Source organism: Mustela erminea, chromosome 6 (genome assembly GCF_009829155.1).
Source record: "Mustela erminea isolate mMusErm1 chromosome 6, mMusErm1.Pri, whole genome shotgun sequence".
Lineage (NCBI taxonomy): Eukaryota > Metazoa > Chordata > Mammalia > Carnivora > Mustelidae > Mustela > Mustela erminea.
The window spans coordinates 90,438,783-90,449,727 of record NC_045619.1 but is presented as its reverse complement, the minus strand read 5'-3'; the positions used below and the strand labels follow the sequence as shown (position 1 = coordinate 90,449,727).

The 10,945-nt window shown below is 34.4% G+C and overlaps 1 pseudogene; it reads right to left on the bottom strand.

The window, feature by feature from the left end:
• Positions 1-3,404: 3,404 nt before the first annotated feature.
• LOC116592450 lies at positions 3,405-4,339 on the bottom strand (annotated as a pseudogene).
• Between the last annotated feature and the right edge of the window lie 6,606 nt (positions 4,340-10,945).

The following is a 10,945-nucleotide window of genomic DNA, read 5'->3' as shown; positions in this document are numbered from 1 at the left end:
GCTGGTCCCCAGATGCAGGGCACTCTCTTATTGGGTTATTACTTTCCAATGGGTCGCCTCTGGTGGCTCCCTCCCCCTTTTATTATCTTCCAATATCAGTCCGACTTTTCCACTCCGCTTTACCTGCCCACTGGCGTTTTCTGCTCCAGTAGAGATCCAGACGTGTATAATTCTGATCTCAGGCTGATTTCATGGGTGATCGGTGGTCTTTGGAAGGTTATCAGCTTATTTTAGGGTACAGGTTGAAAAGGCGCCTCCTCCCTTCCCCGCCATCTTGTCTCCCCCAATAAAATATTTTTTAAAAAAGAATTTATTTTGGAAAAGTTAATTAAAACAGCTAATTTTAAGAACAAATCTACTAAGAAATTAGAATAATATTCATAAGATAGATGTCATTGAGGATTCCTGGGTGGCTCAGTCATTAAGTGTCTACCTTAGGTTCAGGTTATGATCCCAGTATCCTAGGATGGAGTCCCACATAGGGCTCCCTGGTGGGCGGGGAGTCTGCTTCTCCCTCTCCCTCTGCCTGTTGCTCCCCTGCTCTTGCTCTATCTCTTGCTGTCAGATAAATAAATAAAACCATTTTAAAAAGATAGATGTCATTGAATTACTAAAATAAATAATGCATTGAGGATGCAGTTACCCAGAAAATTGAATGATTTAGTCTCCTTTGAAAAAATAGGCAATGGTCTAAGAAGATGATATTTTTAAAAAAATTTTACTTATTCATTTGACAGAGAGAGAGAGAACAATCGGGGGAGTAGCAGGTAGAAGGAGAGGGAGAAGCAGGTTTCCTGCTAATCAGAGAGCTGGATGCAGGGCTCAATGCAGGGCTTGATGGGGGACTTGATGGGGAGTTTGTTAGGGGAACTTGATTCCAGTACCCAGGATCATGACCTGAGCCAATGGCAGATGCTTAACCAACTGAGTCACCCAGGGTCCTCAGAAAGGTGATATTTTAATTGAATACTTAGAGGGCTCAGGACAGTTTATACATTTGAGACAAGAAAATTTTAGAAAGCACAAGATGTGGGAATTTTACAAAAGTATAATGGCAAGCAGAATGAAAGTGATACTACTAATACTCTTTTACTCATCATTCAGAACACTCATTTTGTTAAGAAAATAAAGACCAGATATCTACCAGACAAGTCCATAATATCGGGAGAATAAGCTTAAGATAAAAATTTAATAGATAACAAGATCTTCAGTTGAAGTAATGAAAACTAAGCCTTCCTGACTTTAAGTTTCTATCAATCATTTTAGCTGTGTATCTCTCAAAATGATCTTAGTCACTCCAAACTTTCTTTTGTTACTATACATAATGCTAATAATAATTATATTATAATATTGTTTCCATAATTATGTGATTTATATAGAATACCTAGCAGTTCATGCACCTAGTGGATGTCAACAGTAATATAAATCTTATTTTTATGTCATATTTATTGTCTGGCCTACATCACTAGAGCAGCAAAGCTGGAACCATTTCTGGTAAAGCATTTCAGCATTTCAGGTGGAAGCTGTCTCAAGAAGTAAGTTTTACCTGTATTTAAAAAGCTATATTACTTGTTAAAGACAAATTTAACAAGAACAGAAGCAAAAACAAAGCAAAATTTGGGCAATCAGGATTGTGAGATCAAATGTTGAAATATAAAGTGATATTTCATAGACAAAAAAAACATAGAAGGCTGTGGTACAACTGTCATCTGTCTGGGGTTAGGAAGAAGTAGGAATGGGAAAGTCTTAGTTTAGAAGTGCCAGACCCTTATTAAAATTTAGAGAATCTGTGATAAATAACTTGTAAGTGACAGACATCTTAAAATATGTAAGAGAAGATTTTTTAGAATAGCTCCAAATGAATTAGTGGCTAACTTGGAGAGTATGTTATTTTTTCCTTTTTTTAAATTTAAGTTCAATTAGTTGGCAGATAGTACATCATTAGTTTCAGATGTAGTCTTCAATAATTCATCAGTTGCATATAACACCCAGTGCTCATCACATCATGTGACATCCTTAATACCCATCATCCCAAAGACCCTATCCCCCGGACAATATGTTTTAAGCAAACTCATTGTATTTGGCACCTTAATAGGATCAAAATAATCAGAATATTGAGACAGCTTTAGTTTAGGCTGTTCTTGTACAGCTGACCCTTGTACAATACAGATTTGACATTCACCATTCCATTTATATGTAAATATTTTGATAAATACATACAGTACTGTAAATGTATTTTTCTTATGATTTTCTTAATAATGTTTTCTTTTATCAAGCTTGTTTTATTGTAATATTATAAGATATAATACATGCAATATATAAAATATGTATCAATAAACTGGTTATGTTATCAATAAGTCTTCCTGTCAACAGTAGTCTATTAACAGTAAACATTTTAGAGAGTAAAAAGTTATACATGGATTTTACTTTGCAAGGGGCATTGCCCCAACTGCTATGCTCTTCCGGGATCAACTGTATTAGACTGTCTCAATATGGATATACATATATGTATTAACATACATATATGTACATGCACACATACTTACAATTTACACACATACACATGTACATACTATGTGTGTATATGTATGTGTAGACACACACACACACATATAATTACAACATTCTTGAAATCATATTTTTGACCCAAATACTTTTTAAGAAGCAGTTCATTCTACAAGTTTTACATAAACATATAATATTGTCCAGTTGATCATATACGTAGACTTCCTCCTGCTTATATTTTATTCAGTTCCTTAATATAGCATTATTCAAACATATTTTCTTCTAAATAACTAGCTCCTACAGAACATACTTTAGCAAAACAATCACATTTCTAATAGACAATTTCAAAGATGAGCACCACCACTGATGGTTAATTTCTGTTAAAATTTTATTATAATTACTTTAAACATAATTATTGCCAACAGATTGTATTTTAAAAATATAAATGAATATAATGTTTTATTATAAATTAATGAGTAATTTCAGTAAATAAACTCACTGTGTTTAAGAAAATAAACCTGATCACAAATAAAGATGGTAATAACCTTTGAATTGTGTGTTACAATAAGTATAATTCAAATTAAACAATATTTTGTAGTCGTGAGTAAGTAGGAATTATAGACAAGAGAGATACATTGAAAAATGTGGCTCGATTTCTTTCCTATATCTAGAGGAAAAGGAAGTGAGATGAGAAAAAAAGATATATCTCATGAAGAATATAGGAACATGAACATTAAAAGCAAAGGCTTTTGTGGATAAAACTTGAAAGAGATTAAGATGAGTATCATAGGGATAAAGGGAAAAAAGAGGAAACTATGTACTGAAAGCTACTATTGAATACACTGATATTATATGAGACAACTTTGTTCATTTCCAGTATGTATTATGCAACAGGAGACTCATTTGTTTGAAAAATAAACAATTTTGTGTACTATATTCATGAAGGCTTTCTTCACCTGCGGGTTCTTCAAAGTGTAAATGAAAGGATTAAAAAGTGGAGCCACAGAATTATTGAGCACTGCAATTCCCTTGGAAAAAAGATGTTCTTTGTTTGACTGATGGTTTAACATACATGAAGATGCAGCTGCCATAAGAAAGGGATATCACAATCATGTGAGAACATGTTGAAAAGTTTTTTCTTCTGCTTACTTGAAGGGTTTTTTAGAACTGTTAAGACAATATAGATATATGATATTATCACCATCACCAATGTGACTATGTGTGTCACCAAAGCAGAGATGTATCCCATTGTCTCTAAGAGCTGTGTGTCTGAGCAGGAGATCTGCAGCAGGGGAGTTGTATCACAGTAGAAATGGTCAACAATGTTGGAGGCACAGAAGTCAAGATTTATGCCTAAGAGGAGAGGTGGAAAGATGACAAAAAAAACAGCAAACCAACAACAGAAGACAAGTTGAATGCAGATCTTACTGTTCATGATGGTTGTGTAATGCAGAGGCTTACAGATGGCAACATAGCGGTCATAGGACATAGCAGCCAGCAAGTAAAATTCAGATGCACCAAGAAGGAAGGCAAAAAACACTTGAGTTGCACAACAATTAAAGGCAATGGTTTTGTCTCCAGTTGCCATAGTAACCAACAATTTAGGGATGCATGTAGTAGTATAAGAAATTTCTAGGAAGGAAAAGTTCCGAAGGAAAAAATACATGGGGGTCTTGAGGTGAGTATCCACCAGGGTGAGTGTGATGATGGTCAGATTGCCGGTGATGCTCAGCAAGTAGGTGAGAAGCAGAAAGACAAATAACAAAACTTTCAACTGTGGGTCATCAGTCAAACCTGCCAGGATAAACATTATCACTTGTGTGCCGTTTTCCATTACTGACCTTTACTTTTGCAGGTCTAAATAGAAAAGAAAGGAAGAAAGAAATTGATGATCCCAATGGAAAAATAACAGTGATTTAAGTGTTTAAAGTTAGTAAAGTGATATTTCAGATAGAAAACAATGCTCATTCATGTTTTGAAGATGGATATGCCAGGAAGAACTATAGTTTGCATTTCCACAGCAGCTGGACAGAGAATTTCATCCTTAATTCAGTTCTACCAGAGACTAACCCATGTGATTATAGCAATTGTTGAGCATTTTTATATGAGGAAATATCACAGGGAAATTAGAGTGCATTTTAAAACATTGAAAAATGCTTCTTCTCTCTTGATTTTATGCAAGAGTTGAGATAGATTCCATTTCCTATTCAATTAAGAGATTTTTATTCTAGAACCAAAACGATTATTGTCATTAAAAGTACATCAGAAAATGTTTTCATAAAATATACAGCACTTGATCCTGTCAATAAACAGGGTTACTATAGCTTTACCATTTTACTCAACTAATCAAATTCAAGTGCCTGATTCTTCTGTCATTTCTTTCATGGCTAATGAGATACAATTTCAGAGAAATTAATATGAAATATCATGAATGGTTTTATTTTCTATTCTTCTTAGTACCTCCATCCCATCAATCTCTGTTATCATCCCTTTCTTCCCATGTTGTACTCTCAAAAAAAATCAGTAGGAACAGTCTGGTAATATTGGTGTGTGTAATTTAAAAAAAGTGCAGTTTTCCTCTAAAAGTTATGATTCTGAAAAATGAAAAAAAAATATAAATGACAGTAGTGGATATATAAGCAGATAGAAATAAATAAATAGGGTTTCAGTAAATTGCATGAGCAAAGAGAAAGATAAAGATAAAGCTTATGGAAACCTAGAGATGCTATGGTTTTTAGAAATAGCATGGTGAAGGGTGCCTGAATCAGATAAGTGGCAGGTTCTTCATTTCGGCTCAGGTCATACTCTCAGGATCCCAGATTAAGTCCCACTCCATACTCAGCATGGAGTCTGCTTCTCTCCCTCTCCCTCTGCCCTTCCCCTGCTCTCTGTCTTTTTCTTTCTCTCAAATAAATAAATAAATATATCTTTAAAAAGAAAGAGAGAATAGTGACTTTATGGGGAAAAATTAAAAGAAGTAAATTAGTAAGTAAAAATTAAAAGAAAATTAAAACAAAAATTAGTGTAATCTTAAAATTAATAATATGTAAATTATTAGTAGTAAATAAAAATTACACAACAATGTTTACCATAAAATTTCTTTCATCTGCTTCTATGCTTTACACTTACCATTTATTCTTTATCTAAAATACAGACTGAAAAGCTGAACAATTTGAGGTCAGCATGGCCTAAAAGAGATGAAGGGTATTTTTTTTAAATTTTTTATTTTTTATAAACATATATTTTTATCCCCAGGGGTACAGGTCTGTGAATCGCCAGGTTTACACACTTTACAGCACTCACCAAAGCACATACCCTCCCCAATGTCCATAACCCCACCCCCCTTCTCCCAACCCCCCTCCCCCCAGCAACCCATGAAGGGTATTTGGTAAGTTTCAAACCCAGTGAATCACAAAAGAGTGCTGACAAAATTTTAGAAGACATGTATTTCCCTATTATAATGATATTCAAATATTTGGCTAACAAGTAATTAAATAAATATTAATTACAGATAACTATGATTATAGCAATACATGGTGTATATTAAGTGAGACAAAAATTTGAGATCAGGATTAAGTTTGAAAGAGGATTTTTCCTAAATTGTCCTCTGAAAAGTACAATCTGTACCAACAATTATGGGGCAACTTACAGTGCTTTTTTTTTTTTAAATTAATGATTCTAAGGAAGATTTCTTTTTTCAGTATCTTCATATCAAACATGTAAAATAATTAAGGTTTAGTAATGGGACCAAGATAGAAAATATTTTCTGTTTTGAGAATTTTGATATAATTATTTCCAATCTCTAAAACATACATTATTATTTCAAAGACATATACATAAAAATAACCATACAAGTACAAAAAAAATTTGTTTCCAGTTATACCTGTAGGCATTTATAGGAGAATTCTCAGATTAAAAAATAAGATCTGTTGTCAGTCATGTTAATAACTGAGTGGATAGAAGTAAGGACTGTTGTTTTTCCTCCACAGTCCTTTTACGTTCACATAATTGTAAAGTGATGAATTATAAATTTTTCTTCATTTACACAAATTACTCCAATGGCAACAACTGTAGGAATGCTTATATCTAAATCACCTTAAGCACAGTTTTATTATATAAGGTTATTTTTTTGTCCAACTTCAACAGTTACACACACCAACAATCCCCCCAACATGCATTGTACAAAAGTTAACAAGGTCACATTACAAAACTGTTAGAAATCAGAACTAGGTTAGATATTGTGAATATTAGTGAAATTTTTGAAAAGTAATGTTTTTTAATACTTAATTTTCATTGTATTCTTTTTCCATTATTTTTCTTAAATCACAGTTTAAAGGTTAGAAAAAGTAGGGTTAATACCATAATGGTAAAAATAGGAGAAAATGGGTTAAAACATATCTAATGGAAATAGGACCTAAATGAACTCTAGACATACCAATTCTTTTCAACCATTTGAGTCATAAGTCAGTCTGCCAAAAACACCTAAAAATTAAACACTCTTTTTGGAAACTATTAAACAGACTTATTCAGACAAAGTATCTCTGTTTAAATATTTAACTTTTTTATCATCAGGCTGAACAGACCACACTGACATTCCATTCCTTTCTGAAGGAATCTCCCTTTATCCCACAATCTATGATTATTTTTCGTTTCTATTCATAACTACTTTGTAAATGGCTTTAGGGCTTTTTTTCCAGATTTGTAGAGTAGTATATTAAATTTCCCCATTACTATAATTTACTTATTTATGTTTTGAATGCTTTTCTTAGTATTATTTGCAGTGCCATATAATTCATGAACACTTGATCTCATTGAGTATTTATGCTTTCTGGGCCCTGAAGGAAAATATCTAAAGATTATGACGAGTTCCCAGAAGTTATGAGATCCAAGAACACCATTCCCAAGGGTTGCAAATTTATACATTATACGTGAGTTCTACCCGGGCACTAAATACTTAAAAAAATAAATTATATATATTTTTTCAAAGCTACTTTTAACTGTGTCTCCAAAGCTTTCAGTATAGATGTCCCTAATCTGAGCTTGCCCTTCCACACAGATGTGTTTTAATATCCCAAATACATAGATAAAAAATTGGAAGTTTTAAAAGCAAAGATTATTTTAGTTGGTAATAACAGGTGACAGTATTAGCTGGAGAATTTATTAGCCAGTCATAGAAAAAAACTGTACCTGAAATAGCTAAAATTTTATGTCCTGTATGTTATTTTGTTTCTATTCTAAATTTAGTCTTTCCTCCAAAAGTCTTTGCAAAATGATCTAGTAGATCTTAAACTTATATTTCATAACACCCATTCTTCACTTCTTCAGTATTAATAGAATATTTATCTATGTCTATAGCTAGACTTCCTTGCAACTTGTTGTGACCATGTGACTAAATTATGAGCAAAGGTTATAAGTGGAGATATGCAATTTCCATGGACTCTCGTTTGATGAAAGAGATTTGCTCTTTTCCATTTAACCCCCCTCTCACTGTTGTGATATCAGCACATGGGAAGACAAGCCATTTAGAGCCATGAATATGAGCAACCATACTAGGAATACACTGGCTGTTCAACAAGAGGGAGTAAACCCAGGTTCCTGACACCATTGCATTAACTTAGAAACACAGTGACTTCATAGAAGAGTTTCAACATACCAGACTGAACATTTAAATAAGATAAAAGTAAAGCTATTAGTGATTAAAGTGTTACAATATTTGTCTTTCTTATACTCTACCAAATCAATGGTATATTTTTTAAGATTTTATTTATTTATTTGACAGAGAGAGAGAGATCAAAAGTGCACAGAGAGGCAGACAGAGAGAGAGAGGGAAGCAGAGAGTCCAATGTGGAGCTCAGTCCCAGGACCCTGGGATCATGACTAGAGACAAAGGCAGAGGCTTTAACCCACCGAGGCACCCAGGCACCCCGAAATCTATGGTATTAATCAAAGCCTGATATTTTACCTCTAGTCTAACAGGTTGGCCAACCATCATTTCACAGATACTGAACAGAGGGATCCTATTGGGTCAGTGACAGAAAGCTTTATTATTTATTATATAGCAGGAAGCAGGAGCTTCATATTCTTATCAGTTCCCTTTCTCTGCAGAGAAGGGCTCTAATGGGTATTGTGTTACACAGTGCACCTACATCTAAAGCTGAGGAATCCCTAAATTAGTAAATTCTCAGTCTTTTAAAGAGGAAAACCTTCCTAATTTTGCCCTACTAGAAGGCAATATCTTTTTTTTTTTTAAATTATTATGTTCAGTTAGCAGTCAAAACCACAGGGAGATACTACCTTAAACCAGTTAGAATGGCAAAAATTAACAAGACAGGAAACAACAAATGTTGTCAAGGATGTGGAGAAAGGGGAACCCTCTTACACTGGTTGGTTGCAGTGGAAGCTGGTACAGAGACAGAGAGGCTGGAAAATAGTATGGGAATTCCTCAAAAAGTTAAAAACTAGAGCTACCCTATGTCCCAGCAGTTGCACTACTAGGTATTTATCCCAAAGATACAGATGTAGTGAAAATAAAGAGCATATGCACCTGAATGTTCATAGCAGCAATGTCCACAATAGCCTAAATGTGGTAGGAGACCAGATACCCTTCAAGAGATGAATGGATAAAGAAGATATGTTCATATATACAATGGAATATTACTCAGCCATCAGAAAGGATGAATGCCCATCATTTACACTGACATGGGTGGAAGTGGAGAAGATTATGCTAAGTGAAAGAAGACAAGCAGAGAAAGACAATTATCACACAGTTTCACTCATATGTAGAACATAAGGGATGGCATGGAGGACATTAGGGGAAGAAAGGGAAACCGAATGGGAAGATAGTATTTTTAATATACTTCTAAGGGGAAAAAATCTACCAAATCTGTTGCAAAATATTCCTGAATAGAGAGTCCAGAGCAAAAGCTATCGCAACATGTAGAAATGTTTCAGAATTTCCACCCACAAAATCCATCCCTCATTTCTAAACCAACTCAGCTTCTGCTGCAAATTCACCTAGGTATGTTCCTCTGTTGTCCTCTCTGATTATTCTGCAGGTCTCTTTTATCACTCCCAAGATGCTAGTCACAGTGTTCTCCAAAAGGATGCAAGCCAGTGACTAGCCCTCACACAAGTATAAGCCCTCTTGGGGCTAAGGTCTCCTAAAAAGAGTTTACAATTTTGGAGGTTGGCAGCTGAGTTAGAAATCCATCATTCATATTACAGGTTGGTAATGCTTCTGACATAGCTTTCAGCTGGCTCTCAGGGCTCCCAATTCAATAACTTGTTTTTGGAGGGACTGCTTACGTATATTTAATACATCTGTCCTATTTGTTCAAGCCATCATCCATGTGACATTTGTCTGCTCCACTATATGACTTAAAATAGGAGTGAGGAAGACATTTGGAAGCATTTTGCCTGACTAAAGTAAAAAACACAAGAAAGAACACATACTGGTGAGGATATGGATAAAAAGGAACCCTTGTACACTGTTGGTGGGAATGCAAATCAGAACAGCCACTGTGGAAAACACTATGGAGATTCCTCAAAAAATTAAAAATAGAACCACCATATGACCCAGCAATTCCACTACTGGGTACTTACCCAAACAATTTTAAAGCATTAATTTGGAAGGATATTGTACCCCTATGTTTACTGCAGCACTTTTTTTTTTTTTAAGATTTTTATTTATTTATTTGACAGAGAGAGATCACAAGTAGACAGAGAGGCAGGCAGAGAGAGAGAGGAAGGGAAGCAGGCTCCCCGCCAAGCAGAGAGCCCGATGTGGGACTCGATCCCAGGACCCTGATATCATGACCTGAGCCGAAGGCAGCGGCTTAACCCACTGAGCCACCCAGGCGCCCCATACTGAGGCACTTTTTATAAAAAGCCAAATTATGGAAGCAATACAACCCAAGTATCCATTGATAGATGAATTGATAAAGAAGATATAATAGTTATCTTTCTAGTATCTATCATCTATCTATATATCATCATCTATCTTCAAATATATATATATATATATATATATATATACACAATTTGATATTACTCAACCATAAAAAGAATGAAATCTTGTCATTTGCAACAAGGATAGATCTAGGGAATATAATGCTAAGTGAAACAAGTCATTCAGAGAAAGACAAATAACATACGATTTCTCTCTCACATGTGGAATTTAAGGAACAAACAAAGAAAAAGAGACAAACCAAAAAGTGGACTCTTAACTACAGAGAACAAGCAGATGGTTATCAGAGGGTAGGTGAGTGGAGGGACGGGTGAAATAGGTGAAGGGAATTTAGAATACACCTATCGTGATGAACAATGAAAAATGTATACAATTGCTGAATCACTATATTGTACACTTAAAATGAATATTGCACTGTCTGTTAATTTTACCGGAATTAAAATAAATTTTGAAAAGAAGTATTTTGCCTGTGGG